The sequence below is a fragment of the Corylus avellana genome, chromosome ca11 (assembly GCF_901000735.1).
Source record: "Corylus avellana chromosome ca11, CavTom2PMs-1.0".
In the NCBI taxonomy this organism is placed as follows: domain Eukaryota; kingdom Viridiplantae; phylum Streptophyta; class Magnoliopsida; order Fagales; family Betulaceae; genus Corylus; species Corylus avellana.
The window spans coordinates 15096243-15106635 of record NC_081551.1 but is presented as its reverse complement, the minus strand read 5'-3'; the positions used below and the strand labels follow the sequence as shown (position 1 = coordinate 15106635).

The following is a 10393-nucleotide window of genomic DNA, read 5'->3' as shown; positions in this document are numbered from 1 at the left end:
GAGTGCTTGATTGATGAGAAGAGGCCAAGATTATATAGAAATGTTACGAATTATGGCGCTATCAACTATGAGTGCTTTCAGAAAGGCAAGATTGCACTTGAAACTGTCCGAATTTAAAGTTTTCATTTAAATCCTCAATTTCCAGTTAATAACTAATACTTCCGGCATGGAAGGAAGATGGATATTCTAGTTTGGGACTTAATTTATGTATTAATTGTGGTTTGTATGTATAAGACAATGGATTAAGCCATGAAAGTGGGTGTTAAGATGTAAACCGATAGACGAGAATAACATTTATAGGGATTTGGCACAAATTAATTTTAGAGAATGGCACATTAGCATAAAAGAACAAAAGTGAGTGTTATAAAAACAATAAATATTTATATTTATCTTTCTCTTTTGATAATATTTGGTGGTTTTACGACTTACTTTTGTTGTTTTATGTTAATGTGTCATCCTCTCAATGGAGGGCACAAAGAAATTGAAGTGGCATTAATTTTAGGGTTAAATCATGTGTTTTGTGCCAAAATCAAATAGCTAGGTTTTCAAAAATGTCATAAATAAACTCACCTGGTACTTCCGTCACGATTCTATTAAAATTTTTGACGGAGCTCCACGTACCCCTTACACGTGAACGACTACCTATGTTTTCAATCCAACACTTGGACTGATACTTGTGTTTTTAGTGCCATGTCCGATTAAAAAATTAATAAAATAATATGTAACCTAAAATAATAATAATAATAATAATAATAATAATAATAATAATAAATAAACCAAAAACAAGATATCACACCAAATTGACATGAAATTTCATAATTAATAAAATAATTAAGCAAAAAGTTTGATTTGTCAATGATATACTTTTAATCATTTTTTCAATTATAGACCGTTACCTCAATTTATAAGAAATTATAGTCAAAATTGTAATACCTCAAGTATTTTTCTTATCTTAAAGAGTTTAACCTAATAAAAAATAAAATATTTAATTATTTTATTTATATTATATTATTCAATCACAGTTTTTTTTTTTTTTTTTAATATATATGGCTGAACTCGAAAATTAGGAATTTATAAGGGCCGCTTGCCTTGAAATTGCATAGTCTTCAGTATACCTTCTCACACGTGTACGAAGTCAAATTTTCCTTGTTCTTATCCTTTGACTAAACAAAAAACAAAACCTTTTTCTCGTTGGAATACATGCTCTATAAGTCAACCAACCCTGAAGATTATATACCTCCATATCCATATACAGAGTGCTTCATACAAGCAAGCATGGCCGAATCTGCCAAGAAAGAGTTGCCACCCAAAGCTGTCCAAGAGCTGGTCATCAATGGCGACCAACTTCCAGAAAAGTATATTCACAAGGGTGGCGACGGTGGAGTCCTAGATGTTCCACTGGTCCAGATTCCGGTCGTCGATCTTGCTTTGCTCTCATCTTTCTCAACCAGCACAGAAGAGCTCCTGAAACTTCGATCAGCTCTAAGCTCATGGGGCTGCTGCCAGGTATTATCTAGATCTATCCTCAAACCAAACTTCTAAATCTACTTCATGGATCTTGATTTTCCTGGGAATTTACTGAACATGCATGCTCTAACGATTGTCTGAGGTGTTTCAGGCAATAAACCATGGTATGACACATTCATTTCTAGACAAAGTTCGTGAAGCTACGAAGCAATTTTTCCATCTTCCAATGGCAGTGAAGAGAAAATACTCGAGAGAAGTTGATGGCATTGAAGGGTATGGAAATGACATAATCCTCTCTGAGCAACAGATGCTTGATTGGACTGACCGATTGTATCTTACTGTAAAGCCACAAGGCTCAAGTTTTGGCCTGAATCTCCAGAAGATTTTAGGTATCCCCATTAACTTATTATCTGCAAAAAAACAAGAAGAAGAACAATTTTAAACAAGAAGAAGAACAATTTTAGGAGATTATCAGTTATTTAAATGCATATTGATGTTCATGTTAGTTGTGGTGAAGTATAAATCGGCTTCAGTCATTCAAGTTCTGTTTAAGCATATGTACACACGGAGAGAAAAAAAATTCCAACTTCAGAAAAGTACATTAGAAGGCATAAAAAGTGATTAAACAGATGAGAATTACCATCCCTGCTATTAGTGTTCATGCTCCTTGTTAGGAAATTAATCCTATTTCCCAAGACCCGTGAGATGCAAAACTAAGAAGAATGCGGAATAACAAAGATTAGGCAATTACGTACGACACAAAGATTTAAGTGGTTCGGCTTAACAAGTCTACATCCACTGGCGGAGACGACCCAGAGAAAATCCACTATCAAAAGATGGAGTACAAAAATAGTAGAAAGAAAATCACTCAGATCCCAAAGCCTCAATACACCCAAATCTCACTATCACACAAGAGAGATTATTCCTAAAATATGATACAAAAGACAGATGTATAAACTCTTCTTTTGCTGGAACGGATGGCGGCTGATCTCTATTTTCTTCTCTTACTCTGCAATACCTTTTTTCTTCTAATCACTTGTTTTTGGCTTCTCCAAAAACCACCAAGAAGAAAACACCGTTGCTGCCCTTGTACCTCCTCTTAAATTCTCTCTTTTTCTCCTCCCTTCGGTGCTTCACGTTTTTGGCACACACACAAATTCACCTTGTGCTTTGTTCCTTATATAGAAGCTTTAACTCTCCTTTTACATGTTGGTCTAGGACTCCTACTATAAATCAAACAAGGAGTCCAATTACACATAGGAGAAGGACTCCAAATCAAACTTGGACAAAAGTCTCCTAAACCCAAAAGGAGTAGAGAACTAGTGGGGCCCACGTGTGATGGGTGGCAAGTCACACCTAACAATCTCCACCTTGACTTGAATCCCATCAAGTCTACCAAAACGTGTCTCCTCCAGATGTCTCTGCCTCAGCCCCCAAGGGCAATCACACTCTACAAGTGTCCCTCGAGTCCAAGCGCCTCTTGAACTTGAGTATAGGACTTGATTTAGACATTACACCATGCCTCCCTATCAGCCCCGTCGACCGTACAGTTTTCTCCGATGACTCTTTCTTCCTGTAGACCCATCTGCACCCTTTAGCCTTATTTCCCTTGGGTAATTTTGCCGATTCCCAAGCTTTATCTCTCCGTAGTGACTCCACCTCTTTCAGCGTACCATTCTGAACAGACGATGAATCTCCACTAAAAGCTGTTAGAGCAAAAGAAACTGTATCCTCAAAGCCATACCTCTTTGTTGCTTTTCGATCAAATTTCTCTTTGCCTCTTGCTAAAGAATAAGACTTGTCCCGGTGTTGTAAGTCTTTTGAAGATTCTCTGTCATCACATTCATCCGTGAGTGAACACTGTTCATCAAGCTCCACCTTCACGAATTGTTTCTCTTTCTGCACTGTACTTTCAGAAAGCTCATCTAAGTTAACAAACTCAGACTTCTTCGGTTCATGCTCTGTAACTTCAGGTTTTGCACTTGACCCATCCTTGTACATAGCACACTCAATAAAAGTCACATTCCGACTTCTAATGATCTTTCGATTTTGATCATCCCAAAATCGATAACCAAAGGCCTCATCTCCATATCCAATGAAGAAACACTTACTAGATTTACCATCTAGTTTACTCATAGCATTAGACTCAACATGGACATACGAAGCACAACCAAAAACTTTCAGATGTGAAAGATTTACCTCTTTTCCACTCCAGACTTCTTCCGGTAGTCTATGGCTTAGGGGAACGGAAGACCCCCTATTTATCAGATATGCAGCAGTGCTCACTGCATCAGCCCAGAAAATTTTTGGTAACCCATCATGCAATCTCATACTCTTAGCACGCTCATTGAGAGTCTTGTTCATGCACTCAGCCACGCCATTCTGCTGCGGCATTCCCGGGATAGTTTTCTCCATTCTAATCCCATTCACTGCACAAAACTGTTTAAACCCCCTGTCTTCGTATTCTCTTCCATTGTCTGATCTCAAATGCTTGAGCTTCAAGCCCGTTTCAGTCTCAACCATGGCCTTCCATTTCTTAAAAGTCTCAAATACATCAGATTTACTTTCCAAGGAATAAACCCATACCTTCCTGCTTGAGTCATCAATAAATGTGATGTAATACTGCGAGCCTCCAAGAGATGCCACTGGTGCGGGACCCACAAATCCGTGTGTACCAGCTCCAGCTTTCCAAGCTTAGGTGCTTTGCCAACTTCCGCAAAACTCACCTTCTTCTGCTTCCCTAGGATGCAGCCTTCACACAAATCAGACTCAACTGACTTTAACCTCGGTAGTTTCCCTTTTGACATAAGTACCTTCATCTCTTTCTCGTTCATGTGCCCAAGCCTTAGGTGCCATAGTTTTGAGTCAGCAGTCGTATTTACAACAGCATCTGTATCCTTGTTGTTCATGGTCATATAAAGAGTACCCGTCTTATGACCACGAGCCAAAATCCTAGCTCCCTTGCTGACCTTCCACTTTCCACCGTGGAAATAAATTGAATGCCCTTCCTCATCAAGTTGTCCCACTGAAATCAGATTCTTCTTCAGCTCCGGAACATGCCTGACCTTCTGTAGCTTCCATACCGAGTCATTATGAACTCTAATGCGAACATCGCCTAAGCCCACAACATCCAGCGCCGTTCCGTCAGCCAAATACACCTTCCCGAAATCTCCACCAACATAGTTCTCGAGAATTTCACGGATCGCTGTCGTATGAAAAGATACTCCTGAGTCTAAGACCCAAGAATCAAGGGGACTATCAACAGAAAGAAGTAGGGCATCATATACTTCTTCTGTCACTATGTTTGCATAATCATTCTCAGTCTCCTTCCGCAGTTCCCTGCAATTCTTTTTGTAGTGGCCAGTCTTGCCACAGTTCCAACACTCAGGTTGTTGGCCGAATCTGAATTTGCTTCTCCCTTTTCTGGAATTTGATCTGCCTTGACCAGAGTTTCTATCTTGTCCTCTGCCCCGAGTCTCGAGGTTTAAAGCAGCACCAGAACAAGTGGCTTCACCCACATCTTTTCTACGAACCTCTTCACTGAGAATCAAATCCCTGACGTCTTCATAGCTTAGTTTACTCTTTCCTACAGAGTTACTCACAGCCATCCTCACTGCTTCCCAACTATTGGGCAAAGATGCCAAGACGATCAACGCGCGAACCTCATCATCAAAATTAATTTCCACTGAGGATAATTGATTTATGATGGTGTTGAACTCATTGAGATGATGTGCCACCGAAGCTCCTTCCGCCATCTTTAGGTTGAACAATTTCTTCATCAGATGCACCTTGTTGTTAGCCGACGGCTTCTCATACATGCTTGACAAGGCCGCCATTAGACCTGCTATAGTCTTCTCCTTTACAACGTTGTGCGCAACTGATTTTGACAATGATAACCTGATAACTGCCAGGGCTTTACGATCAAGAAGAGCCCACTCGCTATCATCCATGTCGTCGGGTTGTTCTTCCAAAAAAGGTTGATGAAGATCCTTCCCATAAAGAATATCTTCAATCTGTACCTTCCAAAACCCAAAATCTTTACCGTCGAATTTCTCAATTCCCATCTTTCCTTCGTCACTTGCCATCGCTCCCACTCGAACCAACAACTCTGATACCAGTTGTTAGGAAATTAATCCTATTTCCAAAGACCCGTGAGATGCAAAAATAAGAAGAATGCGGAATAACAAAGATTAGGCAATTACGCACGACACAAAGATTTAAGTGGTTCGGCTTAACAAGCCTACATCCACTGGCGAAGACGACCCAGAGAAAATCCACTATCAAAAGATGGAGTACAAAAATAGTAGAAAGAAAATCACTCAGATCCCAAAGCCCCAATACACCCAAATCTCACTATCACACAAGAGAGATTATTCCTAAAATAGAATACAAAAGACAGATGTACAAACTCTTCTTTTGCTGGAACGGATGGCGGCTGATCTCTATTTTCTTCTCTTACTCTGCAATACCCTTTTTCTTCTAATCACTTGTTTTTTGCTTCCCCAAAAACCACCAAGAAGAAAACACCGTTGCTGCCCTTGTACCTCCTCTTAAATTCTCTCTTTTTCTCCTCCCTTCGGTGCTTCACGTTTTTGGCACACACACAAATTCACCTTGTGCTTTGTTCCTTATATAGAAGCTTTAACTCTCCTTTTACATGTTGGTCTAGAACTCCTACTATAAATCAAACAAGGAGTCCAATTACACATAGGAGAAGGACTTCAAATCAAACTTGGACAAAAGTCTCCTAAACCCAAAAGGAGTAGAGAACTAGTGGGGCCCACGTGTGATGGGTGGTAAGTCACACCTAACACTCCTCTGCCTGCTCTAGCTTCAATCCTAAAGTTTTGAAAACTTCTCGATTGAAATTGAAGGTGAATAATAGAGACAAGATTCGAACTCCGGACATTTTGTCTGATACCATGTTTTTCTTTCTTCTATCGTATCTGTCAAAGAACCTGATACCTTTGCAGAGGCAGCATCTCAGAAGTGTCGGCAACCGGCCATTCGAGAGGATTGTTAAATCATCATTTATTTGAAACGCTTAAGCTAATATGAAATGGTAAACTTGATTATTTCATTACTTTAGATGCATGAGAAATAATCTGATTTAATTGTTCACAAACACTGCAGGGATATTCTAGATGATTATACCATCAAGTTGGGAAAAGTAACTGAAGTAGTCCTTAAGGGCATGGCAAGGTCACTGAACTTAGAGGATGACTGCTTTTTGGAGCACTATGGAAAACGAGCAAAAATGACTGCAAAATTCAACTACTATCCAAAATGTCCAAGGCCAGATCTTGTTCTTGGGATCAAACCACATGCAGATGGATCAGGAATCACTATTCTCTTGCAAGACAAAGAAGTGGAAGGCCTTCAGTTCCAGAAAGACAATCAGTGGTTTAAAGTTCCAATCATTCCTGAGGCCCTTCTCATTAATGTTGGTGATCAAGCAGAGGTAACCATTATGGCTCAGATTGTGTCATATTCATCATGCTCCAGAGTGGACTAAACAGTGCCCACATTCTAGAAATTCTATTAAGCTAGACTTCATTAAGAGTGCGTTTAGCACTGTGATTTCGCAAGTTAAAATTGCGATTTGGAAAAATAGAAATATTTGCATTTTTTTAAACTAGTGTGTTTTTAAAAATGAACTATTTTAAAGGTTAAATTGCAATTTTACTAAATGTTTAATTACGTTTTTAAAAATCAAATTTTCAAATCACGCGATTTGAAATTGCAAACTCAAACGAACCCTAACATAAATTAGGGTAGCTTTCAGGTTTGATATGCCAATGCCCATTGTTTTAGCTGGTACCAACTAGCAGCAGCATGTTCACTTGTAAAGAATCATTGCTCGATTCACAATAGTCAACTACACTGCCTTAGGAAATAAATATTTTGTTGGAAAAAGGGGAGGTTTCAATATAAATGGTTTGCTTGCTGTAACTGGCTCTGTATGATACACAGATAATGAGTAACGGAATATTCAAGAGCCCAGTACACAGAGTGGTGACAAACTCAGAAAGGGAGAGGATTTCTTTGGCTGTGTTCTGCATTCCAGAACCAGAAAATGAGATTGAACCGGTTGATGGGCTAGTGAATGAGTCAAGCCCAAGATTATACAGGAAGATGAAAAATTATGCTGCTATCTATTTCCAGTACTACCAGCAAGGGAAGAGACCAATTGATGCAGCTAAGATTTAGTTTGTGTTGTCCTAATTTCTTGTGTTTTGTACCTAAAGATGATTGCATTGGATTTTAATGGACATAATAATGGCAACAGCTTGATGGCAGTTGATCTGAGGAAACGTGACCAAATCCTTGAGCATCTGTGGAAAATGTTGAGGAAGATTTTTTGTTTGTTTCTTTTTCGTTTCTCTTTTATCTTTGTATACAGGTTAGTTTTTGTATTTCCAACAATTATGGTACCAAAAATAAGAAGAATTTATTCATTCGTATCAGAATTCACATGAAGATGGGAACAAGAGACATGTCACTCTTTCTCAAATCACACCATCATGTCACTCTTTCTCAAATTACACCATAACTATTACTCTAACAATTGATACATTAACCTGCTTCCAAAAAATCAAAACCTAAATCAAGAGAGGAAAATGCTAGGTGCTCTCCTAGAAGAACACTAGGAGAGCACCTAGCATTTCTCATGGAGAAACCACCAAAAATTCAGCTCCATCAACGGCCATATCTTCCTTCACATTACAGGCCACAATGTTGTCTCTAGCTGCCCCAACCCTCATTCTATTTTAACCTTTCCTGTCCTTGAATCAAATCACTTCATACTAGTGCATCCATTGATCTATATTTCACGTCATAATAATCATAACTGCAACACGAGCGACCATCTTCAGCATATTGATTAAAGAAACCATTCTTTTATGCATCTACAAAGTACGGATAAATTTACACCCTAACAGGCATTCAGCTGAACACAGATCAAGTTGCTACCACAACACAGCTCCAAAAAGTTCAAAACAATAGCAATCCTAATCAACATTAATATAATATATTTAATGATAATAGGTAAATAATAGATATTCTGAAAATGCTTAAATTCCTATGCAACTAGATGTACAAATATTTTATTTTTAGTTTGCCTCACAAATGATAGCATTTAAAGATACATATAGAAGGGAGGGGGGAAAAAATGAATGGCACCAGATATTTTATATCCGTATCATCGAGCAACCAAATTTCATCGAGGATAATAAGTGCATAAGTTACTTAATCCTAGCATGTTGAATCTTCAAATGGGATTTGTATAATCCTTTACGCTTACTCAATACTTTAAAAACCGTCAATTAGTCATCTGCCTACTCATTAAATAATTGAAAAGTTGTAAAGGCACATGGGTCCTTCCCGTTATTGGGGACACAAAGGGGACCATGCCTTCTTGGTTTTACTTTTCAAAGCCTGATGACATATATATATATATTCTCTACTTGTTGTATTTAGCAGTACGGCTGCAGCATGGCTGCTGATCTTTCTGCTACGGCGGCTTCTGATCTGCCGAAAAGCGTGCAAGAAATGTCCATCAATGGCAGCGAACCTCCACAAGAGTACATCGTTAAAGATGCCACCTTTGGCTCTGTAGAGGCTTCTCCACCGTTGGGTTCGATTCCCATTATCAATATCAGCTTATTCCTCCCATCTTCATCACATGATGCTGAGCAAGTGGAGAACGAACTCCAGAAACTCAGATCAGCTCTAAGCTCATCAGGATGCTTCCAGGTTATGATTTCTTCAACTTTTGCAATGAAAAGTTTAACATTCATCGATCTCTTGCTTGATTGCTCCTTGGCTAGCTGCCTGTTTATTTGTTTGTTTATTCAATCTTTTTTGGTGAGAGACAAGTTTGTTTATCTAGTAAAATAGCACGAAGAAAAGTTGTTGCCGGTACGTGTATTTTAATCAGATTAATAATAAAGTAATTATTTTCATATATTTATTGTTTCCAAATTTATTATTAGATATGATTCTTTTTCTTTTGAGATTTAACTCTACTTTATGTTGTGATTTGTTTCTCCACAATATCGTTATTTAATTATAATTATATATAACTTAAAAGCATATTCTATCTCCATATAAGAGCATTCTTAGCAGACTCCCTTATCTCTATGTGTAAGAAATATGTCTAAAAAATCACAAAAAAAAGTTCCACAGCAGATTTCTTAAATAAGCCTCAACCATGAGGATGGCTACCGTGGAACCCAAAGTATAGGGTTCCGCTATTGCAATCCTTATAATTATTAAAAAAAAAAACAAAAAAACTTTCTCTCTCTTCTCTACTCTCTCCTCTCTCCTCTTTCTTCTTACAATTCTCTCTCCTCTCTCCTCTCATATATATAATATAATTTTAAAAAAAAAAACAAATATTTTAATAAAATAGGGAATGGTTAAGGGAAGCTATTGGGGTGTATTTTGACATAGGGAAGCAAAAAGTAGTTTGGATCCTTAAATGTAGAGAAAATGACGAAGAAGTTGCTGGGAATGCTCTAAAGATTCTAATCTCTAGTTCTAGTCCCACGTACAAAAAATAATAATAATAATAATATAAGAAAAATTATATTTAGCCCTTTGGTTTTTATGGAGGTTAATTTAGTGATTTTTTTTTTTTTTTTTTTTTCAATTTCAAGAATATAGTCCTTAGATTTGGCCTAAATTTAAAACAGGGCGCTATATCATTTACCAAGAAAAGTTAACCATTTTTCATATGTCACATGTCTCATTTGACTTGTTATGAATACACAAATGCAATGCCACATCAACAAGTACTATTAAGCCATATATAGAAAAAAAAACTTTTATATATATATATAAAACTATCAATTTAATGTATCTAACTTTTAATTTTTTGTAATGTTACCTGTCCTGTTGGGGTTTGGTTGGCAAAATGGTGAAA

At 37.7% G+C, this 10393-nt stretch overlaps 1 pseudogene; it reads left to right on the top strand.

The window, feature by feature from the left end:
• Positions 1-1106: 1106 nt before the first annotated feature.
• LOC132166155 (protein SRG1-like) lies at positions 1107-7929 on the top strand (annotated as a pseudogene).
• The last annotated feature ends 2464 nt before the right edge of the window (positions 7930-10393 follow it).